Raw genomic sequence first — 16,251 nt, forward strand, 5'->3', positions numbered from 1 at the left:
ATATACTAATAATACTAATATAGGTACTAATAAGGGATACCTTAATAACCTTAACCTTAGCTCTCCTTTATATAATAGCTTATAGAGAACGCTTACCTCCTTTTAATAAATAAGAAAGTAAGTAATAAGATAGTTATAATAAGATATCCTTTAACTCTAAAAGCTTTAACTTTAAATTTTATAACCTTATAATCTATAAGTATACTATATCTAGAAACGCTAGCTATTAAGAGGGATTATTTAATCCTACTACTAGTAATATAAAGAAAAATAAGGTAGATATTAATAAGATTACTAATAAACTTAGAGATATACTTACTAAAAGCTAAGATAACCTTATAGGAAGACTCTACTAACTATAACTCTTACTTATTAGTAAAGTTAATAGTAAAAATATAACTAAATTCCTTAAAAAGTTTAAATAGGAGATATATATTAACTATATCTATAATAAGGATAAAATAAGCTAGCTTAAAGTCTATATCTCCTTTATATAAGCTATTACTATTAAAATTCTTATAAATAGACTTACTTAAGAAAAAGAAAAAAAGAGACTCTTTTAATACTATTATATATATAATATTAAATAACTAGAAACTACTAATAACCGCTTAAACTATTATAATACTAAAAAGCTAAAAACTATTATAAAAGTTATAGAATAGCTTAGTCTTTACTTATACTTATAGTATAAAGTATAACTTAATAGCTAGGAAGAATCTATAGTTTAGTTATACTTTATCTACTATATAATACTAAAGGAACTTATTATTAACGTTATAAAGAGAAATAAAAAGATATTTAAAGTTATCTTAAAACTCTTATATAAAAGCTTTATCTATATAATTAATAACTACTTAGTATATTATTAGGACGTTAAGTAATAAGATATAATATCTAAAGTCTATAATTAAAAGCTTAAGAACCTAAAGAAAGACTAGCTCTTTAAGGAAATTAATAAAGTAATAAAGAAAGCTAAATTTAATAAAGGTAAAGAAAAACTTCTTAAAGAGTTAAAGAAAATAAATAAGAAACCTAGATAGCTTATAAAGGAGATCTTAGACCTAATAAAAGCCTTTAAAGATATAAAGATTAACCTTACTTACTAGTAAGAGTAGATATTTAACTAGCTTAATAGGGAATAAAGATACGTTAGTAGTAAAGGCTACTTTTTAAGTTATAGATAAAGAGGTAGTATAAATACTATTAGATTTTACTACCTATTTAATTAATATATATAGTTTTAAGTTAATACTTTTAACTAGCCTAAGAGATACTTTTATTATAGTAAAGAAAGATACTACCTTAATAAGTATAAGGTATACTCTTAAGACTATAAGATTAGATTTATAATATATAAAGTAGTAAACGGGACTCTTTACCTTAAAAGAAAAAATAATAAAAGCGTAATTCCCTTAGTACTTACTAATAGGTTTTCTTAAATAAGTATATATATTTAAAGGCTTATTATATACTAGGTAGATATATAGCTAGACTCCTTTATATTACTACTTATAAAATAAGTTAAAGCTATAGTTATACTATCTTACTTAAATTAAGCTATTAGTAAAAGAGAATCTAGTTTCTTAGACTAGTTTTAAAGATATAAAAGCCTATATAAGTAAAAGCTAAGGAATCTAAAAGTAAGTAATATAAGAAAAAAAGTAAGACGGATATTAGTTATTATAATTATAGATAATATATAATAAAGCAATATATATAATTAGATAATCTATATAACTATAATAGGGATTAATACTTATAAGGGGAAAAGATAAAGAGTTAAAAAGGATATAAAGGAAATCGAGATAATAAGAATAGTAAAAACTAGCTTAAAGATTATCTCTATATACTATAGATATAGAGTAGATCTAGATAAGAAGTTTAATAGTTTTATAGATAAAATTATTAGAGAAATTATATTTAAAAGAATCCTAATCCCTTTAAATTACCTAATTAACTTTATTTCCTAACTAGGTAAGAGACTTAGTATAAGATATATAGATATAGCCTAAGGTATAGAAAATACTAAATTCTAGACCTTAAAGAAAGTAGAGAGTAATATAAGACCTTATAAAGCTATAATAATAATTATAAAAGTAGCTAAAGATAATATAAAAAGTAATTTACTCCTCCTTAAATATTTATAAAGAAAACTTATAGTAGCTTTAGTATAAGTTAAAGAATAAAATAAAGAATACTAAGTTAAACTAATTAAGCTTACTTACTTTACTTATAAAAAATTAAATTATAAGTACCTTAAAGTTTAATAACTATTAAAGGAAGTTAGGTTTATAACTAATATAATTAGTATAATATAACTAGCTTAAGGACTATTTAATTAATAAACTCTAAAGGTAATAAGACTAAGGAAAGATAAATTTATTATATAAGAAGTAGTACTCTTAATAAGATACTAAGAAATAACTCTAAAAGACCTTATAGCGATTCCTATAATATATATAAATATAGTCCTTATACCCTTCCGCTCGCTTAAGTATATATAAGACCTACCTTATATTTAAGTATAGCTTAGTAGCTAGAAAGCTAAAGTTCTAAGCCCCTTAATTAATATTAAGTTTAAAAGAAACCTTATTACTAAAAGATATATAAATATATATAGACTTAAAATTCTACTAATAAGAGTATTAATAACAGCGTATACTAGGTCCCTTATTATAAAAAGGTATAAGTAATAAGCGTAGGATTAGGTAATTAATAACGTAAGCGGAAAGATTAGTTAAAGGAGTATAGGGTAGGATTTCGTCCGGAATTTATAACGAGTATATAAGGGGCTAAATAATATATTAAAAGAATAGCGTTATAAAAGATACTTATAAACTTACTTATTCTATCTACTACTCCTAAGGAAATCCTTTATCTTTTATAAACTATTGCTCGCCTACTAGTAGACTAATTAGTTAGCTTTTTAGTATATTCTATAGTACTTAAAAGGCTCTATCTATAGTATGTCTTTCTAACCTAGTAGGTAGTCTAATTATAACGTAATAGTTAACGTAAGACTATAGGTTCTAGTATAAGTAGTAGATTTAACTAGAATATTCTATGCCCTACCTATTCTCGTATCGCGGATATCTTCGGAACCGCTAGGCTAAAATAGGCAATAGGGTATCCGTTCTACTCGTAATTAACTTATATATTTTATATATTTTTTATTTTATTAGGATAAGCTTATCTTAACCCGCTTTTCCTAAAGGAAGGTATAGATATTTAGTAGAGGTCTTTATCTTTAAGGGTTATTCCCTTAGACTATATTATAGAGCCTCTTTTTACTAGCTTATTTTATAGAGCCTCCCTATACCTATTATTTCTTTATAATAGTAAAATAGGAATATAAGGGTATATTCTTATAAATAATAAAAGAGATTATTAAAGTTATAGTTATAGAGGCTATAAGAGAATTTAAGAAAAATATTATTAGAGCTAGAAAGAAGTTTAGAAAGATCTAAAAGGTTAAAGTTAAGATAGGGAGGAAACGACCTATTAGATTATATAATCTAAGAGTTACTACTCTCTTTAAAAGAAAAGTAAATAAGATTAACCCTATTAACGATACTCTATTAAGCGGCTCGATACTAAAAGGGGACCCTAACTAAAAGAAGACTAAATAAAATACCGTTAAAGATATAATATAGCCTAGACCCTACCTAGAATACTTAATAGGAAAATTCTTAAGTATATAGAAAGGAAAGCGGCTAATATAAGAGAGACTTAAAGTAATTTATAAATAATTTAAGAGCTTTCTTATAAAGGTAGAAATCTAGATCTTCGATAGTATTTTATTTAATAGGGAAGTAGTATTATCCTAGGACTTTATAGAAAGAGGTAAAGTTAACCTAGCTATAGCCCCCTTATAAGTTATTAAGATAATAAAATATAAGGCGTAGTAAGTAGCCTTAATTTTAATCCTAAAAGTAATAGAGTAGAAAGTTATCGATATCTTTAAAATTAAACTAAAAATAAGAGTCCTTAAAGAAGGGTATAGGCCTTATAAGAACCCCTTTTTCCTAGTAGTAAAGAAAGATAAAGGACTATACTTAATTAATTCCGCTATATATATAAATACTATTATAATAAGAGATATAAACCTACCGCTAAATATAGACGAGTTTAGCGACTACTTCTTAATATATAAGATCCTTTCTCTCCTAGACCTTTTTTTAGGCTATAATTAGATCCCTCTTAATATTAAAAGCTATAACTTAATAATATTCGCGATACTTATTAGCCTTTTATATATATATATATACTCCCTTAAAGGGCTATAAACTTAGTCGGCTAATTTATAAGGATAATATAAAGAATCCTATAAGACCTTATATTAAATATCTATAGGAATTTCCTTAATAATATAGGTATTAAGGGGCCTAATATAATATATAATAATAAAGAGGTAGCGCTAAGAGTAAGGAGATTTATCTTTAAATACCTTATTAACCTTAATAAAGTCTTAGTTAACGTTAAACTCTTTAGTTATATAATTATAAGAGCTAAATCGAAATTCTATTAATAAGTAACTAAAGTTATTAGTTATATCTATAAAATAAATAAAAGGTACCTTATAAAAGCTAAAGTTATTAAAATTAAGGAATAGATAAGATGCCTTAATATAATATATATTAGAGCTTTCCTTAGTATTATAGGATACTATTAAATCTAGATTAAATAGTTTGCTATCTTAGTAAAACCCCTTATAGACCTATTAAAGAAAGAAGTCTACTAAGAGTAAGGAGATAAATAAGTAAACGCGATAGCTACCCTTAAAGAAGCTATTACTAATCTAGTCTTTCTAGTATCCTTCGACGTTAGCTTAAGAAGAGGAGATATTATTTATATATAATACTAGTTTACTTAGCTAAGGAGTAGTCTTAATATAAATAGTTAATAAAAAGAGGCGCCTTATAAGGTTCGAAAGTAAAACGTAGTTACTAATAAAAACTAAATATAATATAATAAAGAGGGAGTATAAGGCTATATTAAGTATGCTTAGGAGACTAAGAATATACCTATATAGCGTATATTTTATCCTAGAAACTAACGTATAGGTCTTAGTTAATTAACTAAAAGGTGCCCTTAAAGACGTCCTTAGAGCTATAGTAACTCGCTAAATAAGCTAAATTTTCCTCTTTAACTTTACTATATAATATATTAAAGGTAAGGAAAATAGTATAGCTAAAAAACTATTAAGAAAGCCTAAAGGACCTTTTAATATATTAAATAAGGAAATAGAAGGCAATATTAAAGAATTTATAGACTTTTACTTAAATATAGTATAAGGGACTAAGCTACAAGGGGACTACTTAAAGGAATTAAGGATAATTATAGACTTCCTTTAAACGTTAAAACGGCTAGAGGGCCTTTTTAAATAAGACTATAAAAAGCTACGCTTAAAGAGTTTAAACTTCTATATTAAAGATTAAAAGCTTTAGCGACTCCTTAAGAAGAAAGAAAAAGGACCTATACTAGTTTTAGACGACCTAAAAGAACGGAAAAGGATTATTATAAAATACTATATATAAATAATATATAAAGGATAATAAGTTATATATATATTTATAAAGAATAAGTATTAATAGTATTATAGGCTACGCTTATAAAAGGCTAAGGTTATACTATAGCGACCGTACTAAAGTCTAGCTAAAGTAAACCTATATATAGGTAGAGCTTAACCTAAACCTAGGCCGAATAGCACCTAAATATAGGTTAAGCTAGGGACTAAGGAAATAGATAACCGTCGCGACTAAGATAGAGTTTTCCTCCTTTCTCCTTAGCTTTAAATAAATAATTATTCGGCCCTATACTACTATACTAAGTATACGCCGGCCCTTAATATATCTAAAGCTCCTTTTAAATAAGGCTATAAAGCCTAAAAAGAGATTAGACCGAAAGGATATAATATAGATATCCTAATAACCTAAAGGAGGGAGAATAGGCTTAAGGATAGTAAGGAGTAGTAATAGGAGGGCTAGACGCTTAGCTAATAATAAAGTAAGCGATACTCTCGCTATAGGTAAGAGAGGTAGAGATAAGGCATTAAGTAATATAGAGCTAACTATAGATATAGGAACTAATTAGCTAGATTAAGAGGATATACTAAAGGATAAATAAACTAATATAGATAGGTATATAGGAGGGGGCTAGGGGCGGGGTAGGTAGTTTAATACCGCCCTTAAGGGCGACGGGGGGGGTAGCGACGCCTATAATTAAGGGGGAGGTAATAAGAAAGAATAGCTATAAGAAGCCTCTCCTAAGCCTAGGAAAATTTAACGGATAATAATAGCACTATACCCTATAAGTATAATATATATAGGAGAAGTATAAGATTAATAAAGAATTCTTCTTAAGCTTAAGGGAAATCTTCTACCTTATCTATAACTACTTAAACGCTAGGCTATAATAAACGGTCGCTATATACTATAGAATAGGGGTAAAGAGGGGCTATAATTAAAAGGAATTCCTAAAGTACCTCGACTCGATCTACCTTAACGTAGATATTTAGTTACGCGCGGCGGTAGCGATCTAGATAATAAAATAAAGGGAAAGTTAAACGTTTATAGCGTTCCTCTTAAAGTTTAAGTAGAGACTCTTTAAGGCCGAAGGCGGGTCCTAGCTATATAACGTTTAGATCGTCTTCTTAAAGGGGGCTTTAGGAATCTAGCTCCGCGAGGTATTAGCTATAGTCGACCTCCCTATATTAAGCTTCGCTACCTATACTAATTAAGTAGCGTAAATAGCGGCTAAGCTAGAAAGGGTCTAGTAAATAAGATAACCCCCCTTAAACTAAAGGAGACTAGTAGATATATACCCTTAAGAAAGGAAGGATAAAGATAAGGATACCTTAATAACTAGTATTAACGCCTTAAATAGATAAAAGGAGGGGTAGAGCTAGCTAGAGAATCGGATATACTTTAACTATAAAGTTAAAGGATATATCGCGCTTTATTATAAGAAGAGGAGATAGGAACCTTAGAGGGTAAGTATAATAAAGGAAGAGAGGAACGCTAAGGATAATAATAACTTAGAAAAAGGGGAACCTTAGTATAAAGTCGGGCGCTAAGGGTAAAAGAGAAATAGTAAGAAGCTTAGAAGTTAATAAGGGACTATCTTATATTAGGCCTAGTAACGCTAAGGGTAAGTATTAATAGGAAGAAAGGACTTAATATACTTATAGATACTAGCTATAATTACTATACTATAGTAAGTAAGAGGGTAGTAAAAAAGCTATAAATACCCCTTACTAATAGAAGGAAAAGATAACTAGGGCCGTTCTTAAAAGATACTCTAGCTTTATAAATAAGAGGAATTATAGTATTCGAGATAGATATTAATAGCTATATAGAGTAGACCTTTATATATATAGTCCTTAGGCTAAGCTATAATATATTCCTAAGAAGGCTATAAATAAAAAAGAACTAAGTAATATATAATAAAGTAAAAGATTAGATTTAATATAGTAAGGCTAAGATCTAAATAAGCTTATAAGGATCGGAAGTAGTAAGGAAGGCAAAATAAATTTAAGGGTTAAAGATCGTTAGTACGGTAGTATTTATAGTAGAATATTAAAGGGAGAGGGCGGTAAGGGATAATAAGGGAAAGCGGAAGATAGTCGATATCTAAGCGATTATAATAAAGGATATAAAAAGAGCACTCTAGCTAAAGACAGCGGTAGACCTAGCGGACTACGTCCTAAAGTAAGCGCTAGATATATACCTAGACCTCTTTATACTAAAGAAGGCTTTAAAGATACCCTTATATAGGCTAGGGGTAAACTATAAGATTAACCTAATACTAAATAAAGATATAGTAGAGCCCCCCTTATTATAAGGACCCCTTTATAATATATTAAGGGAGGAACTCTTAGTACTAATATAGACCCTAAGCGAGCTAATAAAGGTAAACCTAATCCGCTTAAGTAGCTCCTTAGCCGCGGCCCTAGTACTTTTTACCTAAAAGTTAAACGGTCGCTTACGATTTTATTATAACTACTAGGCCCTAAACGCGATTATAAAGAAGGATAGGTACGCGCTACCCTTAATTATAGAGATACTATAGATACTTATAAAGGTAAAGTAGTTTACGAAGCTTAATATTATAGCGGCGTTTTATAAGATCTAGATAGTAAAAGGCTAGAAGTTTAAGATAGCTTTTTAAATAAGGTTTAAATTATTTAAGTAGTAGGTATACCTATTTAGCTTAATAGGGATGCTAGCTACCTTCTAACGATATATTAATAAGGTACTAAGGGAATACTTATATAAGTTCGTTATAGCGTATATAGATAATATCTTAATTTACTTATTAAGGTCTTTCTAAGACTACTAAGAGAAGGTAGCGAGGGTACTTTAAAAGCTATAAAAGGCAAGCTTAATATTAAACCTAAGGAAGTATAACTTTATAATAAAGGAGGTTAAGTACCTAGGCTTTATTATATAGGTAGGGGGTAAGGTTTAATATAACTTAAAGAAGATCTAGGTAATATAGATATAGCGGGTACCTTAGAATATAAGAAGAGTCTAAAGCTTCCTTAGCTTTATAAACTACTACTAAGCCTTTATACTACTTTATATAAAGGTATTAGTATACCTAGACGGCCTTTATAAGAAGGGCGCGATCTTTAAGTAAATAAATAAGTACTAAGTAGCGTTTAAGTTTATCTAGAACGCCTTTTATAACGCCTTAGTATTATAACTCTATAACTTAAAGAGAGAAATATACTTAAAGGCAAACTATTTTAGATATATAATAAGGGGGGCGCTAATATAGGTAGGGCTAGACAGTATATAATACTTAATAGGATTCTTCTTAAAGAGACTAAACTTAGTAGAGTATAACTACTTAATCTACGATAAGGAGATACTTATAATTATATAGTACTTAGACTTTTAAGGAGTAGAACTTTAAAATATACCTACCTTTATAGTACTAACTAACTATAATAACTTAAGGTACTTTATAATAAAAAAGAAGTTAAATAAGAGATAAAGCTAATAAGAGATAAAGCTAATAAGCGATAAAGCTTATATCCTATTACTTTATATTAGAGTTCTAGCTAAGAAGGCTAGTAGCGGTGCCTAACGCGCTATCCTACTATAAGTAAGATCGGCTAGCGGGCGAAATAGATAAAAAGGAGATAGGGTAGGTAGTCTAGATAATTCTAGAGACTATATACCTATAGGGCCGCTTAGTCCCCGCTAAGGGCCGATACGCTAACTTACTAGGGCGCTTAACCTAAGATAGGGCGGTAGTAATAGCGCTATAGGTAGGTAAAGGAGGGGTAGGCGTAATAGCGTATATTAGTAAAGTAGGGGGGCCTATTAAACGACCTAAGGAGGAGGTAAATAAGGGTAATAACTAACTAAAACTTAACTTAAACTTAGGCTAAAATATACCTTAGGAATAAGCTAACCCTATACTAGTATTTAATAACTAAGAGCTATAAAAGAAATAAATAAAGGCGCTAGGAAAAGATAAGGAATACTAAGCGGTATTCTAAGTAATATATAAAAGGGAGAGATTACTAGCACCGAAATAGTAACTAAAGGTATAGCTAAGCGAATATATAATCGACGTTAAGAGACGGTTATACTTTTAAGAAAGGCTATAAGTACTAGGGAAACTAAAGTATAATAAAGGAGAGGGGGCTAAGGAATAAGATATACTTTAAGTATAGATAGCTTAATAAACGTACGACTTAATAGTAGTAGGATACTTAAAGAGAAAGGGGACCCTAGTAATACTAGCCTAAGAATTCTTCTAGCTTAGCTAGTTAGCTATAGTAAGGTAGCTCGTCGCTAACTATAGACTATATAAGAGGGGGTATATATAGAGGTAACTTTAAAAGGGACTCCTAAAGCCCTTACTACTACTATCTTAACTATTTATATACCTATTAATAGACTTTATAGTCGAACTACCGCTAACTATAATAAAAGGCGTAAAGTACCTTTAAGTAATTATAGACTAGCTAATAAAGGTAGTAACGCTTAAAGCGATACTAATAATAGGGGTAGTAGTATATATAATAAGGTTCCTCTAAGCTTACTTTTACTTTTATAAGATACTAAGGTTAATTATATTAAATAAAGGGACGAACTAAATAAGAAGCTTTTAAAAGGAGTTCTATAAATAAATAAGAGTATAAAGGAAGTTAAGTTTAGTATACTACTTATAGATAGATAGGTCGACTAAGCGGGCAAACTAAGAAGTATAAGCGTACCTTTAAGTATATATTTATTATAGCTAGGACGACTAAAGAGTATAGCTACTATACGTATAAGCTATACTAAATAACTATATAGCGTTAATAATAAGTATAAGCTTATTCTTCGCGATATATAGATATAATATTAAGCTAGTCTAAATAGTAAGGGTAGAGGGGCCGCTAGCGCTAAAAGTAAGGGGGGTAAGGGAGCTCGCTTAAAGGATAAGAGAGGTAACCGACTTTCTATAAACCGCTATTATCGCGGCGTAAGTAAGATAAAAGGAAATAGTAAACTAAAGAGAGCCTTAGTAGAAAGGTTTAAAGTAAGCGATAAGGTATAAGTAAATATAGCTAAATATATAACTAACTAGCTATATAGGAAGCTCGACTAGCTATATTAAAAGTATACTATAATAAAGGTACTAAGCTTATATATAATAGAGCTTAATATACTAAGGAGGGTATATAAGAGGCTTTATATAGAATTTCTCTATTAAGTAGTAGAGAACTTATTACTTAGATAAGTAGTCGATAACTACTAACCGCTACTAGTAATTAAGGAGGACGATAAGCCTAAGTATATCGTCGAAGAGATCTAGTAAGCGTAGTAAAAGTAGAAGGGGAGGGGTAGATAGCGATAGGTACTTATAAAATAATAAGGGTATATAAACTTATTATAATACCCGCTAAACGACTTCTAGGAGATAGAAGCCCTAAAGGGATTTAAGAGATAGTAGGGAAATATAAAGGAGAACGATAAAGGAGGGGTAAGAGAAAGGGATAAAGAGAAGGGTAGAAGATAAGAAAGGGGAGAAAGAGAAAGAAGTAAGAAATAAGGGACGCTCGTTAAAGAATAAGGAAAAGATAAAAAAGAACTATAGTACTAAAAGGAAATAATAAAAGATAGATAGGGGATAGATATAGGATAGATAGCGATAAAGGATAGATAAGAATAAGGATAAGGGTAAGATATAATAAAATAAGATATAGATATAGTAGGACGTATTAAAAATACTAACTTAATTTTAACTAACTATAAACGCCCCTTAACTACCGCTTAATTACTTTAAGATATTAAGGTATATTTAGGCCTAGTATATAGATATAGCGGCGCGGGTAAGCTTAGTATACTAAAATAATAATTAAAGATAAATAGTAAGATAAGGTTAAAGGGGGAATAAAGTATATATATAAGGGTCGCTTTAATAGTTATTAAACGTCCTTTAAAATATATAGTCTTAAAGGGCGTTAATAGTAGCGATTATATCCTTAGTATACTACTATTATATTAGCGTCTTATTAAATAAAGTTAAAGGAGAGTAATAAATAAGAAAGTAGCGTAATCTAGCGCGGGTATAAGTAAAGTAGTTATAAGTATATAGCGACGCTTAATTCTAATAAGTGCTATACTATATCTTAACGCTTAGCGATATTATTCGGCCTATATAAGCGAGATAGGGTAGCCGCTATATAGTAATATTATAGGTCGCGCTACGCTTACTAAGAGATATAAGCGGACGCGTCGACTAGCGCGAAGGCAGTAGAGTATAGTCGCCCGGCGTACTTAGAGGCGGGGTACCGCTACGCGGAGTAGAGAAGCTAGCAGGCGTATAAGGGCCTATAGTAGTTATAATATAGCGTAGCGCGGCGATAGAAGTTAGGTAAAGTAAGGGCGCGCGCGTAGAAGGAGTAAAGCTTAAAGGAGGAAAAAGAAAGAAAGAGGGAGAGGGGATAGAAGAGAGGTATTTATATATAGTAGGGCACGCGTATAGTTAGTAAGGTATAAGGGTATATATATAGAGGAGGGAAGGATAGGGTAGAATAGGTATATAAAAGGGCGGTATATAAAGGGATAGGGTAAGCGTAAGGTAAAAGGAAGTAACCGCGCGCGCTAAGAAAAAAAGGGATAGCGATAACGGAAAGGTAGTAAGAGAGGAATAAGAGCACTACTAATAAAAAGGGGAGAGTAAAGGTAGTATTATAAGCTATACCTATAAAAGGCTAAGGTTATATTATAGCGACTATACTAAAGTTAGGCTAAAGTAAACCTATATATAAGTAAAGCTCGACTTAAACTTAGGCCGAATAGTACCTAAATATAGGTTAAGCTAAGGACTAAAAAAGATAAATAACCGTTATAATTAAGATAGAGTTTTCCTCCTTTCTCCTTAGCTTTAAATAAATAATTATTCGGCCTTATACTACTATACTAAGTATATACTAGCCCTTAATAATAAGCTAGCCTTTAAAACGATATTTATAGTATAATCTCTTTTTATAAAGAATATTAATACTTTATAACTAAGAAACCTTAAGAAGTTATAACTATAACTATACCTAGCTACCTTATAAGTAAAATTTACTTTAATAGCTAGTATATACTATTTAATTATAGGTATTTATACTTTATAGAAGTATAAGACGACCTTATTAAATAAGTAAAAGTAACCTTAGTTAAAGAAATTACTATAGGAGCTATAGTTATAAGAATATACCCTTATATTCCTATTTTACTATTATAAAGAAATAATAAGTATAGGGAGGCTTTATAGAATAAGCTAGTAAGAAGAGGCTTTATAATATAGTCTAAGGGAATAACCCTTAAAGATAAAGACCTTTACTAGATATCTATACCTTCCTTTAAGAAATATAGGTTAAGATAAGCCTATCTTCATAAATATAAATATATATAAAATACATAAGTTAATTATAAGTAGAACGGATACCCTATTACCTATTTTAGCCTAGCGGTTCTAAAGATATCCGCGATATAAGAATAGGTAGGGCATAGAATATTCTAGTTAAATCTACTACTTATACTAAAACCTATAGTCTTATATTAACTATTACGTTATAATTAGACTACCTACTAAGTTAGGAAGATATACTATAAATAGAGCTTTTTAAGCACTATAGAATATACTAGAAAGCTAACTAATTAGTTTACTAGTAGGCGAGCAATAGTTTATAAAAGATAAAGGATTTCCCTAGGAGTAGTAGATAAAAAAAGTAAGTTTATAAGTATCTTTTATAACGCTATTCTTTTAATATATTATTTAGCCTCTTATATACTCGTTATAAATTCTAGACGAAAACCTACCCTATACTCTTTTAACCGATCCTTCTACTTATATTTTTAATTACTTAATCCTACGCTTATTATTATACCTTTTTATAATAACTAAATTTATACTCTTTATTATTTATAGGTATAGCGTAATACTATATACTATAATTAATAGAAGGCCTAAAATAAAGAAAGACTTAAGTATATCTTAGAGGATATAAGCGTTAAAGTTATTTAAACTTTAGTATATAATTTAAAGGTAAATATAGTAGTAAAATAAAAGCACTAAAGGTTAATAATAGTACTTATAAAAGTAGTAAAGAAAAAAGGTAAGTAGATTAAATACCTTAACTAAGTAATCCTTATAAACTAAATAATAGTTAAAGAGTCTTATAGAATATTAGCTTTTTACTTACTATATAAATAGGAACTAGTACTACCTCTTAAGGTAGAATACCTAACTTAGTAATTAATTAACTAAGATAAAGTAAAGATAAGAGAAGAATTATTTAAAGTATAAGTATAAGTTTTAGAAAGGAAAGAAAAAGATATAAAAGAAGCTAAGAAAAGAGTAATAAGATATTAAAATCGATTAATAAAAAGGAAAGATAAAGCTAATAAGTATATAATAAGGAAAGAAAGCCTATAACTTAGAGACCTTATCTTACTATTTAATATAAGACGATTAAATAATTTAAGGAGGTAAGCTAAGTATTAAATAAGGTAGAACGGTCCTTTTTAAGTAGTATCGCGCTTAGAGTAGTTTAGGGTATATAGGATTAAGACTTTAAATAGAATTATACTTAATAAGATAATCTTAAGAGAGTATTTAAAGAAGTTTAAAAAGGATAAGGAAGGTTAGTAGTACTTTATTAAGGACGACTAGTTATTTTAGGATAAGATTACTCTTAATAAAAAGAAGAAGGAAAAAATAATAAATAAAGTAAATAATTTACTACTCTTACTAAGTAAAGAAGCCTTAGATTAAATAGTACTATAGTTATAATAACTCCTTAACGAACCTTAGAAGGATTAAAGCTAAGAAGAAAAAGAAGAGTAACTATAAATACTTAAGAAAGGCCTAAGGTATACGATTAGGGTTTAGCTACTATAACTTAGTAAAGTAAAAAAGAATCTTTATATAAGAGCCTTAAAGATATTAATTTAATAAGAAAAAGAGGAGGTAAAAAAGAGCTAGGAAGGGAAAAGTAATAAAGATAAAAATCTATAACTATTATAAGAAGTACGCTAAAACCTAACTAGTAACTAAGGTACTATCTAACTATTTAATTAAAGGATAACTATAGTAGCTAAGATATTTATAAGCGCCTTACTTACTACCTTATCTTTTTAAATTTTTTACTTAAAGCTCCCTAAGTAAATAAAGATAATATTTCCTACCTTTCCTTAATAATAACCTACCCTTTACTACCTTAAAAGAGATAAATAAAGATATAATTAAATAATAAAGTAAGAAAATAAATATTCTTACTACTTACTTTCTTTAAGAATAGGACTTTTTACTTTATAAATAGGGATATTTATTCTTTATTATAAAGAGGGAGACTTACTATAGCGAAAATAACCGCGCTTATAAAATAAATTTTAATATATTTTCGACTTATTAAATTAAATATATATAACCTTAAGAGAAAAACTTTTACCGTTAAAGATAGCGATTAAATAAGGCTACTTACTCTTAGTAAACTTATTATAGACTACTATAAAGTAAACTTAAAGACTATTTAATTATTACTTAAAAGAGAGCTTATTAAACCTATATAATCTCTTTTTAAGAGAAATAAGCGTAAGGTTAATTTCCTCTCTTTCCTTTAAATCCTTAGTAAGACTAAAGGGATTAAGGATATTATAAAAAAGATAAAGGGCGGTCTTATTATTAATATACTTATTATAAAATTTATTAGTCTTAAGGTTAGTATAGAAATTATAACTATATATATAGTTAGCGAATCTATTAAGGTCGTAAGTAGCCCTATAGTATTTAGGGAAGTACTACTATTTATAAATAGGCGCCTTAGTTAAATCCTAGATATAGTTAGCGTAAGAGCTACTAGTAATACTTAAAAGAAAGATAGACTTATAAAAAGGAAATATAATATACTTATAAGTAGAAGTTATAGTCGTTTAATAAGTTTAAATATACCCTTAATAAAGGCGAGGGTTATAAGTTCTATATAAAGTAATTAAGACTACTTAAGAGTATTCTTACCGCCCTAAACTAAACTAAGAAAAGAAATATCTATATAAATAAGTAATTTCTATAAAGATATAAGTTACTAGCCGACGTCTATAATAAAGAGTATAAAAGACGATTTAATTATACTAACCTAGTATACTCTTAAGAAAGTAAGGGAGAGGAGAGTAACTATATACTTTAATTTTAATAATATTAAGAGCTTTTAATAAGACCTATAACTAAAAGGTAATTTCTATATAAATTAGAAACCCTTAGTAACTAATATTATTTCTACTATAGACCTAAGTCTCGAAGTAACTATAGATCTATAAAAGAAGATAGTTAGAATAAGCTTAGTAAGATTAAATAAGTTAGATAGTCGTTACTTAAAAGTACTTTATATAAAAAGGAAAGACCTTAGTACGATAATTCTAAGTAAGAAGAGTAGTAGTAACGAGGGAAGGTTATAAAAGAGTAGTTAAAGAGAGGTTAATAATATCTAGTAGCTCTTTAGTTTTAAGTTTAGCGGTCTTATAAGATATAATAAGGAAGAAGAGGTAGTTATAAAAAGAGAAGATAAGAGGTAGCGGTCTAAAGAAATAAAGAAGATAAAAAAGAAAAGAGGAAGAAGAGGAATAAAAAGAGTAAAGAAAGGAAGAAAAGGGCGGAGATTAAATAGCTCTTTAATTAATAACTAGTAAAAGAAGCTATTTAAGTATAACCCTTAAATACGCTTAAGACCTTCCCGCTATAAAAGCTAGCTAA

Source organism: Hirsutella rhossiliensis, assembly GCF_020360975.1.
Source record: "Hirsutella rhossiliensis strain HR02 chromosome Unknown scaffold00012, whole genome shotgun sequence".
Taxonomy (NCBI): Eukaryota; Fungi; Ascomycota; class Sordariomycetes; order Hypocreales; family Ophiocordycipitaceae; genus Hirsutella; species Hirsutella rhossiliensis.